The following is a 15,996-nucleotide window of genomic DNA, read 5'->3' as shown; positions in this document are numbered from 1 at the left end:
TCCCTGAAGCCAGCAGTGCTCAGAAATTACAACCGGTTTCAGCAATTAAGAGAAGTAAAACATTAAAAAGCAAGAGGCAAAGTACATTTGCATGCTAATAGCCCCTTCTGTAGTGCTGGGAAGCTGTGTTGTACAACAAAGCAGATAACTTTCCCACTATAGCAATATTAACCCTTGGGTTCTCACTCCAGCTCCTTGCCCGGATTCTAATGCCTGGAATTCTTCTGGCGCTGGTTGGGCAAGACCAGGCTTAGCTGCATATCAATCCATGCTCCATCCTCATGCTCTCTGGCCTGGGTAGAAGAAATAGCAACTCAACACGTCTGAATGTCTTTCGGGGTAGTAAGAGGAAGGTGGGAAAGATGCACCAGGGGTGAAAAGAAGATTTCCCTAGAAAACACGCTGGGATGGGCAGGGCATAGGCCTGGGCTTCAAGCGAGACTTGAATTTGAACCTGGCCATACACCACTTCCTACCGACATGACGTTGGACAAGTTCTTTAAGTTCCTGGAGCCCAGTTTGCTCATTGAATAGGGCACAATGATCATTAAATGAGGGAATAAGGATAACACTTCTATGCACCTGGTGACTCTAAAGGTTACTGTAATGGTGTTGTGGCCGGTGGCGTTTGAGGTGCCTTAGGAGGAACTTTACAAAGAACGTGTGGGTACAATGCCATGAAAAATCACTATGATTTTATTGGAGATGGAAAACAGTCCTTTTTACCTCGTGTAGAAAGTGCATCTTGGAATAAGGGCAGGTAATATAAAGGAGTCCTTTTCTTTCTCCCCAAGGTGGAGGCCAACAAGGTTTTGGGTTCCATCAAAGATGGCAACTGTCAAGAATGTACAGTAGGCTTAAGGTAGCTCCCAGAAATGAGGGGAAAATATTCAGTTCCTATCGGAAGAAGAAGGTATAGCATACAGCTTGGGGTTGGGAGCCGTGTACCCCTGGTTTGGAGATCCGCTTGCTTTGAAACTGCCTGGCTGCATTACTTTGAACGAATTTCCTAACCTCCCTGGGCCTCAGTTCCCCACTATAAAATGAGGATGATAAAATAGCATGCATTTGGGGCAAGGGTTCTGTGAGTAAGCTCTCGGCAAGTATCAATTACCAAGGGGTATGTCTTTGTTTCTCTTTCGAAATCCGTCCTTCCCCATGACACAACGGGGAAGCAATGCCCAAAGTATGTCATGTCTTGGATTTCAAGCCAACTCACTGAAATCGAGTAAAGATGAGGAAAGAGAAGTTTCTGTTTGTGCTCCAATGTCCTCATCACTCACCACATAGTTCTGCTGATGGGAAAGAGAGGCTGCCGGAAGGAAACAGAAGTTCATCAAGGGCTGGCAAAATATTAATCTGGAAGCTCACGGATGGGCAGTGATGCGGGCTCTCCGGCAGCGGGCGTCCCCTTCATGGTCATGCTACCTGTGGGCTGGACGAGCCCACCACCCCGTCCTTGCAAGGGGGCGGGGGGCACTCACCGTGACGCACCACTCATCCTCTGTTCTAGATCTACCTCCACATTACTTTCTGAGACACGAGGCCGGGAGGGGAATGGAGACAGAAAGGGAGCAGCAGAGTTCAGCAAGAAGCACAGGTACAGGTCTGAATGAATGGAACTCCTCCCTCTTGACAAGGTGCATTTCTCCCCCTGAGTGGTGGGTGGGTTTAACTCTGACCATGCACTGGAATCGCAGAGGAAGGGGCGCCTGGGTGGCTCAGTCGGCGAAGCATCCGCCTTGGGCTCAGGTCATGGGCCCAGGTTCTGGGACAGAGTCCCAGATGGGGCTCTCTGCTCAGTGGGAAGTCTGCTTCTCCCTCTCCCTCTGCCTACCGCTCCCCCTACCTATGCTCTCTGGCTCTCTCTCTCTCTCTCTGTCAAATAAAAAATAAATAAAATCTAAAAAAAAAAAAAAAAGACAGAGGAAGCTTTACAAAGTTGTGCTGGGACTCTACCCTCATTGGTTATGATTCACTTTCGTTCTGGGTTGAGCCTTGTATGGGCATATTTTTAAATAGCTCCTCAGTGATTCTGATGTGTACCCAGGCTTGAGAACCATTGTCCCACTTGGAAAACCCCGCTGAAAGTGCCCCTACTGCTCTCTTACTTTGCTCGGTGTGATTGATCAGCCACAAAGCTGCTCATTCTAGGGTACACATTAGGGCTACCCGAAGAGTTTGTCAAAATGAGGATGGCCAGGACCTGCCCCCAGAATTTCTGATTTATTTGAAGTGGGGTGCAGGCATCCAAAATATCCCTCCACAAGCTTACGCTTTCATCCATACAAGACTATTCACACCCACACAATTTGTAATAGTCAAGATTGGAGACAAGCCAAATGTTTATCTAGAAGAGGTACGTTAAATAACGTTTAGTCTATTATCAACCTGGAATACTATGCATTCGTGAAAAGGGATGAGAAAGATCTCTCTGATTGCACTGATTTGAAAGATCTCAGGGAAACATATAAAGAAAAAAAGAAACAGAGTAGCTATGATAGGAAGGGGAAAAAGTCAAAAACATACTTTCATGTCTGTCTCTGCATAAAGGAAGATGGGAAGAATACGTAAATCATGAAAATGCTGACTAGAGACTTTTTATACTTTCTTAATAACTGAACTATCTAAATTACTTTTTTTTTTTAAATAAAATTCTTAAATAGTCACTCTGGTGATTCTAATGAGTCCTCAGATTCGAAGACTTTTTTCCAGGGCAGGAGTCAGCAAATTACAACCTGTAGACAAAACCCAGCCTGCTCCCCGTATTTATTTATTTATTTATTTATTTATTTATTTATTTATTTATTTATTTATTTATTTATTTATTTATTTTTTCAGCCAATTTTTATTTGGGAATGATTTTTGACTTTCAAAATTATTGAGAAAATGGCTCAGAAATTCCTTGTATGTCCTACACCCAGTTATTCCCCTATTATTACCAACTACTGAACATTATTATCAACTTAAGGCCAACTTCAAATCTCCTCAGTTTCCCCTAAAGAGCTTTTTGTGGTCCAGGATCCTGTCTAGGATCTCACATTATACGTATAGTCATCATGTCTCCTTAGACTCCTCTTGGCTGTGATAATTTCTCAGATGAACTTTCTCTGGTTTTGACCTTATCAGTTTTGTTTGTTTGTTTGTTTGTTGTTTGTTTGTTTCAAAGTAGGCTCCATGCCCAGGGTGGAATGCAATGCAGGACTCCATCTCATGACTCTGAGATCAAGACTCAGCTTAGATCAAGAGTCAATGCTTAACCAACTGAGCCACCCTGGCGCCCCAGTGACCTTGACAGTTTTAAGGAACACAGGTCCAGCATTTTGCTGGATGTCCCTCAGTTGGGGTCTGTCTGATTTTTTTACTTTTTCATGATTAGACTGGGATAATGTGTTTTGGAGAGGCAGCGCACAGACGTAAAATGCCATTCTCATCAGATCATTTCCAGGGCACATGCAATCCACAAGATTTATCACTGTTGATGTTCATCTGGATCACCTGACTGAGGCAGGTTTTGCCAGGTTTGTCCACCAAGAAGTTACTGTTTTTCTGCTCCCTGTCTATACTGTACTCCTTGGAAGAAAGTCATCATGCACAGCCCACACCTCAGATGCAATAGCTACATAAGTTGTTTGGAATTTTCTCCAGTTCTTTGGAGATTTACCTATCCATTTTTTCATTCAATTGCTTCTTAGTGTCATATATACACACACACATATATATATAATTTAATTTTCTTGCTCAATGAGAGACTCCTAACTCTGGGAAACGAACAAGGGGTAGTGGAAAGGGAGGGGGTGGGGGGATGGGGTGACTGGGTGATGGGCACTGAGGGGGGCACTAGACAGGATGAGCACTGGGTGTTATGCTATATGTTGGCAAATCAAACTCCAATAAAAAAATATACAAAAAAAAATTTTCTTGCTCAACCAGCTTTCAGTTAGTTTCTGTATCCTTTTAACATACTCCCATCATTGCAGGGTGTTTGTGTTGTTGTTGTTGTTGCTTTGTTTTTTGAACATTTTCTCACATTCTTGCACTATAGGATATTCCAGGGTCATTTTGTATATTTCCTGTTCCCGAAGAATTAGCCATTTCTCCAAAGATCCTTGGGTTGTTTTGTTTGTTTGTTTGTTTGTTTTCACTATAGAAGATCATGGGCACTAGGTGTACTCATTGCTTCTGAGGAGTCGTGACTTTTCGATTCTCTCAGCTGACAGAACAAGGAGACATATGTATGTATACCCACCTGTGCCTACACATGTATCTACACATATCTCTATGTGTAATTATCTGTGTCTATGTGAAGCTAACTATGCGTTCATACTGATGTCGTTAATGCATTACCCCATGGATACTTCTCGCCTCCTCTCCTTACTTATTTATTTATAATATCCCTTTCCAACAATAAAAAGCCAGATCCCACCATTCTCCATCCATCCACTTAATTGTCCAATTCTGGCATACGTGCATAATGGCTTAACTCATATGCCCATAGTCTTGCAAACTCCACTCATTTCAAAGTTAATTAGATCAGCACTTGTTCCCCAACTTCATTCATTTATGTGCTTACATAATTAAAAATTTAAAAAAAAATTTAAATTCTTTTGTTGCATGCTACATTCCACCTGGGGATTCCTCCAAATGCTTGAGTGATTTTTAAAAATTTGTATAGTCTACTTTCTGTGCTATAAAGTTCCATGGGTTCTGATAATTGTTTGGTTCTTATACCCATCATTACAGTATCAAACAGAACAATTTCAGCACCCTAAAAAATTCCCCACGTTCCACCTCTTCAACTATCCGTCCCATCTGAACTGCTGGGAAGCACTCATCTATTTATCATCTCTATAGTTTTGTCTTTTCCAGAATGCCATATCATTGTAATCTTACACTTTGTAGCTTTTTCAGACTGTCTTCTTTCACTTAACAATATGCATTTGATTTATCCATGTCCTTTGATGGCTCATTTCTTTTTTATTGCTGAATAATATTCCATTTTATGAATATACTACAGTTTATTTATCCATTTACCTATAAAGGACGTCTAAGTTGTTTCCAGTTTGGGGCAATTATGAATAAAATTGCTATGCATAGGCAGATTTCTGTGTGGGCATAAGTTTCCAGACAAGTTGGGTAAGTGCCTGGAAGTGTGATAGCTGAATTGTAGGGTAAGACGATATTTAGTTTCATCGGAAACCACCAAATTGTCTTCCAAAGAGGCGGTATCATTTTGCAATCCCACCAGGAACAAATGAGAGTCCCTGCTGATCTGCATCCTTGCCAAAAGTTGGTATAGTCAGGTTTTGGATTTTAGTTATGTTAATAGATATGAAGAAAAAAATTGTTGTTTTAATTCATTCTTTCATTCATGTTGTTTTATCATTCTTTGATGATACATTGAGTATCTTTTCATGTGCTGAGTTGCCATCCAAATGCCTTCTCTGGTGAAGTTCTGTTCATATCTTTTACTCATTAATTGGGTTATTTTCATATTTTTGAGGTTTTTTTTTAAAGATTTATTCATTTATTTTAGAGAGAGAGAGAGGGCATGACTAGGGGAGGGGCAGAGAGAGAAGGAAAGAAGGAATCTTAAGCAGATTCCACACTGAGTGCAGGGCCCAACACAGGGCTTGATCTCACAACCCTGAGATCACGACCTGAGCTGAAACCAAAAGTCAGCTACTTAACTGACTCTAACACCCAGGCATTCTTCTTATCGTTGAGTTATAAGAGTTCTTTGTATATCTTTATACAAGTCTTTTATTAGATGAGTGTTTTGCAAGTATTTTCTTCTAGTCTATAGCTTATCATTTTATTCTCTTAATGAGGTCTTTTGCATAGCAGAAGTTCTCAATTTTAATAAAGTCTGACAACAATTCCTTGCTTCCATGCACTGCGGTGTTAATGTTTTATCTAAGAACTTATCACCAAACCCAAAGTCATGAAGATTTTCTCCTATGTTTTCTTCAAGAGTTAATTTTTGTGTAAGGTGCAAGACCTGTGTTTAGGTTCTTCTGTTTTGTATAAGGGTGTCTACTGTTCTAGCACCATTTGTTGAAAAGACTATCCTTTCTCCACTGAATTGCCTTTGCTCCCTTGTCAAAGATCAATTGACTATATTTCTAGGAGTCCTTTTCTCAGCTCTGTATTCTGTTCCATTGATTTAATCTATTCTTCCGCTAATACCACACTGGCTTGATGACTAGCCTTTTGGTAAACCTTCTAAATTTGATAGTATGAATCCTCCAACTGTGCCTTTCTTTGTCAGAATACTGTTGCCTAATTGAGATCCTTTGTTTTTTCATATAAACTTTAGAATCAGTTTATTAATATCTACAAAATACTTTGCTAGATTTTGATTGGAATGGTGGTGAATCTACAGATCAAGTTAGGAAGAATTGATAACAATATTGAGATTTCTAGTCCATGAATATGGTATATCTCTCCATTTATTTAAATCTTTGATTTTTTTTCCCCACCAGTGGTTTTGTTTTGTTTTGTTTTGTTTTCCTGTTGTTTTTATAAATAACATTCCTTTGGTCCATAGTCATGCTATTCATTTATGTATTGTCTATGGTTGCTTTTATGCTATAATGTCAGACTTGAGTAGCTGCAACAGAAACTATAACTCACAAAGCCTAAACTTACTATCTCGCCCATTCCAGAACAAGTTTTCTGATCCCTGATGCAGAGTTGCTGAGCATCTTTCTATCAACCCTGCTCTCAATTATCTTTCTTTTTGTTGGCTTTGGGGAAGAAGACATCATCCAAAAAGGAATAAGGGCATCTTGAACCTCAGCAATGGGTTAAAAATTCTCCCTTTCAGGCAGTGAACAGAGGACCAATAGAAACCTTCTTTATTATCAAAGTTTTGTGAGTTGAGTTTAGAAGTAGGTTATATATGAGTTTGCTTATGTTCTGAACTCAGTGCTGTTGGCCTACCAGTATCTTAGTGCCCATGATAGCACATGAAACATGAGAGATTCTTAATAAATGTTTGATGGATGAATGAAGTAAGAAATGAATGACATGTGACAAAAAAATTCTCTGGGCTCTGCTGAAGTGCAGAAATAGCATCTCAGGAGCTATGAAACTGGGATAAATGGAACAGATGCACGAACGATGTAGCTAGCAGCAGATATATATATTAAAAGAATGACCCTTTGTCTCCCAGGGAAGCAAACAGATAACATGAACACTGGTTTCTACCCTTAACAAATGCAGTCTCCTTTTTTAAAAGATTTTATTTATTTATTCATGAGGGACACACAGAGAGAGGCAGAGACATAGGCAGAGGGAGAAGCAGGCTCCCTGTGGGGAGCCTGATGTGGGACTTGATGCCAAGACCCCGGGATCAAGCCCTGAGTCCAAGGCAGATGCTCAACTACTGAGCCACTCAGGCATCCCAGCAAATGCAGTCTTAAATTGAGTCTGTACCAGTACCAAAGCAGTAGGGAGAAAAATGTCTATTATGTATTATCATACTCCAGGCATTCATGATAGGGTCTTTACACATATTATTTCCAAACCATACAATAGCTACAAAGTAGCCAGCCCTTAGCGATCTAATATTAAAGATCAGCAAACTAAGAATCAGAGAGCAAAGTGACTCTTTCAAGATCTCTTCATGTTGAAGTAGTAGAGACAAAACTAACTGGGGGAGGAGGTATAAAGGAATCTTGATCCACATGTTACCATTCAGCCACATTCAGTGCAAGTACCAGCAAAGAGCACAATATGCTTAGAGCTCCCTGCTATCCTACAGTTAGTATCTCTAGATGCCAACTCCAGGGATCTCAAAGGCATGTCATAGACATAAAGAAACCAGCAAACATATGTCTATGTCCATGAAAGTCCATCCTTACTCCTAGTTTGTTTTTCTTGTGTGTTTTTTAAAATATTTTATTTATTTAGCACAAGTGAGAGAAGTGGCAGAGGGAGAAGAAGAAGCAGACTCCCTGCTGAGCAGGGAGCCTGATGGGGGCTCGATCCCAGGACCCCTGGATCATAACTTGAGCTGAAGGCAGATGCTTAACCAACTGAGCCACCCAGGAGCCCCTCTACTTGTAGTTTGTTAATCAATTAATTGGTCAGGTAAGGGAGTCACTTCCAGCTGAGCACACAGCCCTCTGTAGCAGGCACTGAATGAACATCAGCAAAGGGAGAAACCTATTTCCTGCCCACAGGAGCTCATGTTCTCCTTGGGAGTCTAGCACGCATGTGCACATACCATCACCAGGAGAGTCAATGAATTTATTAAAAAGCACATTTAGACAAGTGATCATAAGCACATATATATATATGTGGGCATTGACTCAGTATGATTCAGCTGCAGGGAACTCAAACTCTCCAGTCATTTGTGCATTCATTTATACAACAAATCCTCAACAGTACCTGATTTACACTGTCCAGTTAATCATCTAAACATCAAAAAAACAAAAACCAGACAAAACTCTAGCATTTTTATTATACTTTATAGTTTACATAGACCTTACAAATACATTTCCTACCTTCAAGGTACCTAGTACAGGAATTATTATTGTACCCATCTCAAATCTTTCTATATTGAGGTTCAGGTAAGTGACATGATTTGTCCAAGGTTACAGCTTGTAAGGCAAGGCCTGTCCACTAGCCTACCTACAGTTCCCTCCACCACCCTCAGGTCCCCAGATCTTCAATATGCTAATCTTTTCTCTTCATTCGTGTGAAATCCACAGTTCCCTGTGTGCTGAGCATGCAATGATGAGGGTCTCCTTCTCCTCTCCTGGAGCTTCAAAACTAAACGGCCTCTCCTAGAAGGGCTTGGTAATTTCTTCTCCAGTGACTAGCAAAATGAGGTAGCTCCCAGTCCAAGAACCAGAGCTGATTTAGTCCAGCTTTCACCTATGGAGCATCTACAAACTCTTGTTGTCTCAGCCTAGCTGCTTTGTTACCCCCAGCATGAAAAAGCATATAGGCTCAGCAAACAACTTGCCATGCAATGGCCAAGGCATTTTCCATGGATCCCATTCTCTTTTTAAAAGATTTTATTTATTTATTTATGAGAGACAAGCAGAGAGAGGCAGAGACATAGGTAGAATGAGAAGCAGGCTCCATGCAGGGAGCCTGATGAAGAACTTGATCCCCAGAACCTGGAATCATGCCCTGAGCTGAAGGCAGATGCTCAACCACTGAACCACCTGGGCGTCCCTTCCATGGATCTCTTAACACAAGGCAAGTGAATCTGGTTCAACTTCAAAGCTCTGTGCCCCCAACCCACTGCCTCACCCATCCCCAAGGAACACAGAAACCAGCTACTCTGTTCTCATCCTCCCACACCCCTGTGGCCCTTCAGTGTCTTCCAAACCAAAAAGAGACCTACCACTTCCAGGGGGTAAACAAGGAAGTAGAAGATAGAAATTGAAGTAGACTCCCTAAAAGAACCAATGGACAATCTTTCCATACCTTCCTTCAACACTAAGCAGTAGCTAAGCACCCAAGCCGTACGGAACAGGAGCTTGTATTGACAGAGCAGCTTTTGGCGTCTCATCACAGGTTGGCCAGGGTCCTTCCCCAGAGGGGAATATTTTGCTGTGAGTAAATCTCAAGGAATGGCCTCATCCAACCTCCCACCTCAGAGGAATCAGAACTGACAGGCAAATTCCCAGTACCAGAGAAAAGCAACAAGGTTGAAGGGTGACCGAGGGTTTCCTGAGCTTTTGTTGAAGGCCACAGGTATTCACAAACTCTTGTCGCTCTTTACTCAAGATGTCATGGATGCTTTCTGAAAGGCAGGCTGGAGTGCAGGAAGATGAAATGGATTAACCGTTCTGAGGACAGGCAGTGATTATGACCCAAGCCCCCAGGACCCTGAGGCTGCCATCCAACCACTCATCTAATGCCACTTGTCTTGCAATCCAAAGGACAGACATGTGGTACAGATAACAAGTCAGAAACTGGACAGAGCCAGCAAACGCTCTGAAATGTGTTCTCCGCAATGGGAGTGGGCTCCCCTCCGTCCACTGGGCTCAATGCAGGGAAGGGCTTATTACATCTTGTGCACTGCAGTATCCCTGACACCAAGCACAGTGCCTGGCACATAGTTGGTGACCCATACATCTTTACTGAATGACTGAGACTCTCCGCACCTTCTCTATCCTGGAGCTAAGTCCGTGCACGGACACCAAGCAAGATCAACTCCATTTCAGTGGGCACTAAACCTATGACCCTGGCTACTTTCTTCTGCTGCACTGATGTGGGTGTAACTACAGAACTTGGGCCAACATGGTCAGAACAAGGAATCCGAGTGAGGAGGGGTCTGGTGAAGATGGAGGGAGGGACTGGGAGCAGTCACTGAACTGAGAGCTTCATGCCTTCTGGACTGGGGGCACCAGACTGCTGATGCATGAGAGGCAGTCAGACTCAGAAGATTCCCTGCAGGAAGGAAGGGTCTTGAGCCATCCTAAAGCAAGCGATTCGTCCCTTGATTCAAGATCCAAGATGAGTCACTCTAAACAGTAACTTGTGAAACACTCAGAAGTAATCGAGTAGATTCTTCCTCCAGAAGCTCTTGGGAGGAATCATGATTTTATGAGAAGTATTAGTATCGCTGTGGTTGCTACTACTCTTACTGCCACGATTTTCTTGTCTGACTCACAATGTTTCCCTTTGGCTTAAACTTCTTCTTGGATCTGCCTAGGAGATCATTCAGGAAGAGAGACCAGCACTCTCTCCCCCAGCCCTCAGATTTGTTTGAAGAGATCTGTATGAATCTGGAGAGAGAGAGAGAGACAGATCTCGGTCCCAAGGTTGGGCAGAGCTACTGCAGCTGCAAGGTTATAGGCCCATAAATAAAGTTTATGGTTAAACTGGTCTGACCTGGCTTTGCCCCTAGGTACAGAAGCAGTATCTTGTCATTAGTATGCAGAACACATCAGCCTAATGTCTGCTCATTTGTTCTCAAGCCACTCTGCTCTATAAATCTTTTGGCGAGGGCGGAGTGGGGGGGGGGATTGCAGGGGGCAAAGAGAGGGGTAGACGGAGAAAGGGTCAGGCGAGGGAGGGGTGCGGGCTGCTCTGAGTTGAGTTTCATGACTAAACTCCAACAGGCCCGCCGCTAGTTCATTTGCTTGGTAGAGGGGCAAGTCACAAGTCACATAAAATAAAGTATTTTGTTTCTCCGGTGATAGGTGAAGCAGTAGGAGGCTGTGGGAAATCTAACTGGTAGGATGCGACCCTTTCCTTAATTCTGCAAGTTCCAAAAACAAGGTCAAGGTTATATAGCATAGGATTTTACCTAAAAGGCAGAGTCCTCTGCTTCTTGGGTTGCTTATTTTTGTCTCTGCCTTTGTTTTATTTTGGGTTTGGGGTTTTTTGGTTGTTGTTGCTGGTTTTGGGGTTTTTTTGTTTGTTTGTTTGTTTTGGTGTTGTTGTTGTGTGGGGTTTGTTGGTTTTTTTTTTTTTTTTTTTTTTTTTTTTTGCATTCTAAGGAAAGAACTGGATTTCACTCACCCAGACTCCGTGGAGGAGAGCCCTTAGGGAATCAGAGGGGGCAGTTTTCATATTTCCATCCTGCAGGCTAGGGAGCTGCTGGGTGTGAGGGCTCAGCTCTTGGTCACCTCTGCAGAGGGCTACCCAAGAATGAAATGAGGGCGAACAGGCACGTAGGAGAGCTGACCTTGGAAACCTCCCTGAACTAGAAGTTATTGAGAATTGATTGCATTTCCTGAAGGTGAGAGTTTCTTCTTTGCTGGGGTAACGTCCAGACCAGAATAAATCCTGACCCTGGCAGTGTCCTGCCTGGGGACTCTGGTGCGGGGCACTGGGGAGTGAGGAGGAGAGGTGGGTCTGGGACCAAGGCTGGCCTGATGTTTGTTGCCTCAGGGCTTTCCAACTTTCCTGGGGCAGCAAGCAAGAGGACTTCTCACCTTCAGCCTCCACGCAGGCACAAAGAACCTTCCATGGCACATTGGCAAGGGGTTGCAGGAATCATGCAGAGCCATAAATGGCTCGTGTCAGAGACGTGGTGGCCCGGAAGAGCAGAAAGCCAGAGAAGAGGGCTCGGCCCACATCGTGTAGACTGCCCAGCCCCCAACATTGTTCTCTGCTGAAAGATGGTTAAAATTAACCCAGAGTAGCCTTGAAGGGGAAGTCAGGAGCAGGATCCTGCAGTCCTGAGGTCTGAGGGGAGGTGGGGCGGGCCCGGGCCCGCTGGTCCCGGGCTAGCTCTCCAATCCTTGATGATGGCACCCCGGGGCCAGAGGACATAGAGGGTGTCTGCTGAAGGTTTGTATTCAACTCTCAAGCCCTTCATTTATTATTATTATTATTTTTTATTTTTTAAGTAGATCATGCAACTCCCAATCTCAGGGTTGTGAGTTCAAGCCCCACATTGAGCATAGAGCTGCCACAAGCCCTTTATTGTACTGTATTTTTAAAAAAGATTCTATTTATTTATTTGAGAGGGAAAAGACGTGTGCATGCGTGAGCAGAGGGAGAGGCAGAGAATCTCAAGCAGATTCCCACTGAGCATGAAGCCCAATGAGGGGCTCGATCTCACAACCCCAAGATCGTGACCTCAGCCAAATCCAAGAGTCTGATGCTCAACCAACTGAGCCACCCAGGCGCCCCAGGCCCTTTATTTTATTTTATTATTTTATTTTATTTTATTTTATTTTATTTTATTTTATTATTTTATTTATTTATTTATTTATTTATTTATTTATTTATTTATTTTTAGGCCCTTTATTTTAAAACCAGTTTTCTTCCTCACTCTGGAGTTTCTCAACTGCTGCACTATTTACATTTGGGGCCAGATCACTGGTGTGTGTGCAAGTGTGTGTGATCTTGTGTGTCCGTGCACTGGGGGTTGCTCAGCAGCATCCCTGGCTTTCAACTACGAGATGCCAGCAGCATCCCCCACCCAGTTGTGACAACCAGGAAGTATCTCTGGGCATTGCCACATGCTCCCTGGGGGCAAGATCATCCAAGGGTGAGAATCACTGCCTGTGTCTCTTTTGCCTCCTCCACTCAATGCCATCAACCTGACTCTGCTAGCTGCCTAAGGGCTTTCTCTGGACGGGCAGGAGGAATTGAGCCCCAGGGGACATAGTGAGGGAGGAAATCAAATAAGGATGCCCAAGGTCCTGACCTTAGGGAATTCTGTTGACCCAAAGCACCTTTAAACTCATCCTTTAGAACATAGACCAGAGAGAGACAAGCCATATGGCTCTTCAGGTAGAGCTGTCAGATTTAGCAACAGGGACAAAAAGGATGCAATTTTTTAGTATGAGTATACCCCTATGTTGGATTTGGGATATACTTACACTATTTTGTGTGTGTGTGTGTGTGGGGGGTATATCTGGAATTCAGATTTACCTGGGGGTCCTGTGTCTTATTTGGCAACACTATCTTTAGGTGGTGGTTCTCACATATGGAAAAAGCTCAGAGAGATGTTCTCACAGTGCAGAAATCTTCCATTTTCTTGGAACAGGATTTGACCTGTAATTGAGAACAAAAAAAAAAGGCCCCTGAATCCCACTGAAGCGCTCTCAGAATTCAGGCTGGACTGGAAGACTAGAGGGTGTCTGCATATCCCTGTCTGAAAAAGTGGCCTCTGCTCCCCATTGGTGGTCCTATTTGCACACCCACCCTGGAGAATCTTTCCCTGGACCTGGCTGCAGAGAGGAAACGTGACTGCGGGCGGGCGAGTCTCTGCCCGGCTCTCTCTGGAAGGGGGAGACGTGGCTATTTCATAAACCCACACACAACAGGCACATTTCCTGCTGGAGCTGGGGAGGCAGGGGGACTCTTCACTGCTCTTTTCCTCTGCCATCAATCTTTTTCCTCTTTCAAGGAGAGGCACCATTACTCATGGGCCGACAAACTGAACAGAGGGGAGGAGGGCCAGGGGCAGAAGAGGAGACCTGACTGGTAGGTGTTGGATCCGACAATCCAGGGGAGGAGGGAATCCCAACAGGACCAGACAAAGCTGACCAGGAGCCAGAGAGTTTCAGGGGATTAGATATGGGGGGAGGAGGGGATGGGAAGTCACAGGTGCTTATGCAGATCCTTCAGGGCCATTGGAACCTCTCCATCTGTATCTGTGTCGGAAGGAAGGACGGTGCTGTGGCCCCGGTTGGGGTTCAGGGCCACAGTTCAGTCTTGACCTGCCTGACTCACTTTCCCACGCACATCCCTGTCTCTTCATTTGTCAAATGAGGGGCCAGATCCAAATGATTTTTTTTTAAGATTTTATTGATTTATTCATGAGAGACACAGAAAGAGAGGCAGAGACACAGACAGAGGGAGCAGCAGGCTCCCCGAGGGGACCCCGATGTGGGACTCAATCCCGGGACCCCAGGATCATGCCATGAGCCGAAGGCAGACACTCAACCACTGAGCCACCCAGGCGTTCCTATTGATCCAAACGATTCTTACAGTCCCTCGGATTATCTGCTTTTCCTTCCATTCTCCACATGCTACAAGCTTAGGGAATTCTGCTGCTTACTTCCTTTCATGAAAATCTGAAGCCCTGAGAAACCCTAGGGAGCCCCTGAGCCCCATGATTTTCTTTGAAGGTGATGCAAAGGGACACCACGTCCAACAAGACGTCTCCTCCGGGACAGTGTAACCTGAGGGAAGCAGGTAACTTCTGTGACTCCATTATACCCACCTGTAAAGTGGGGGAGTAAGGCCTGCAGTTCGTCTACTGAGACAACGAATGAGATAGGTGTTAGGGCAGCATTTTCAAAAATAGAACGGCTCCACACACTTTATACCTAATAGCACACACGTGTGTGGCAGAGACGCACACGCAGGGCAACGTGACTCCAGCCGTCTCTAGACTTTAAGAGTGGAAACAGAGCAAGAGCGTGTCTGGGAAGGGAGGGGGCCAGGTCTTTGGGAAGAAGCTGCCAGTCTGTCTTTCCTTCAGGACAACAGCTAAATTCCAGAGCCTCATCAGACGGGCCCTCCATGTCTTCGTAAAACTGAACTGACAAGCATGACCTCCCCTTGGCGGTTCACCTTATTGAAGCTGTCTGCTAGGTGAGACATTTATTAACATGGATGGACTGCCTACCGCCAGGGCCCCACCACTGAGCGCTCAGCAGAATGAATTCCTTCCCCAGATGCAGTAAGGCTCCGCTTCAATACCATGTCCTCCTCGCCGAAGGGCCCTGACTGAAGGAAGGCCGTGCTTATGACGTGGGAATGGTCAATCCAGGGGGCTGAGGGGCTCTACGTGCGAGCCCCAGTACTGGGACCACAGTGCCTGTTCCACGGCTCTGGACAGGCCACTCCAAACTCAGTTGCCCCAGCCGGGAACTGGATTAAAACTGTCCACGGTAAGGATGGAGCTGGGGAGGGACAGCATGAGAAGTATCACGGAGTCAATCCATTTGAATGTCAGAAAGGTCACAAATCACTCTCCGTCCTGGGGACCCAGTACACACACCCATGTTTAAGATGAAACATTGGGGGGAAATCTCAGAACCAGCCTCAGCAGCACAGCAAATGTATTAGCTATCTGTTGCTGTATAACAAATGATCCGAACACTCAGCGGCTTCGAACAACAAAACACTTATCATCTCACCCAGTTTCCGGTGGGTCAGGAATCTGGGCTCAGCTCAGATGGGTGCCCAGAGTCTCACAGAGTGGATTCGTCTCCAGCCTTGACTCAGGGAGTGGGGGTTCGAACCTGCTTCTAATCCCCTCTGCTAGGAACGCAGGGCTACTAGACGGAGGGCCTCGGGTCCACGCCAGCTGTTAGCCTGAAGCCTCCTTCAATTCCTTGTCGTGTGGGCCTTTCCAGAACATGCTCACAACCTAGCAATCGGTTTCCCTTCCAACGAGGGAGGGCACGTGTGATGGTTAGTTTGACCCATCACCCTGGCTGGACCATGGCACCCAGATATTCGGTTAAACATTTATCTGGAATTTTTCATGAAGGTGCTTATTGGATGAGATTAACATTTAAAGGGGTGGATTTGGAGTCAAGCAAGTTACATTCT

At 44.5% G+C, this 15,996-nt stretch overlaps 1 long non-coding RNA gene across 2 annotated transcripts; it reads left to right on the top strand.

Moving 5' to 3' along the window:
- Window positions 1–1,413: 1,413 nt before the first annotated feature.
- On the top strand, window positions 1,414–10,855 carry LOC118355793 (uncharacterized). Of its 2 annotated transcripts, none has more exons than XR_004818937.2 (2): window positions 1,414–1,600; window positions 8,721–10,855. It is a non-coding gene; the product is annotated as an uncharacterized LOC118355793 (long non-coding RNA). The 2 variants fall into 2 exon arrangements; XR_004818938.2 differs by having other exon boundaries at window positions 1,414–1,640.
- The last annotated feature ends 5,141 nt before the right edge of the window (window positions 10,856–15,996 follow it).

This window comes from Canis lupus, chromosome 9 (genome assembly GCF_003254725.2).
Source record: "Canis lupus dingo isolate Sandy chromosome 9, ASM325472v2, whole genome shotgun sequence".
Taxonomy (NCBI): Eukaryota; Metazoa; Chordata; class Mammalia; order Carnivora; family Canidae; genus Canis; species Canis lupus.
The sequence above is the reverse complement of the archived record's forward strand: the minus strand, read 5'-3'. Positions and strand labels throughout refer to the sequence as shown.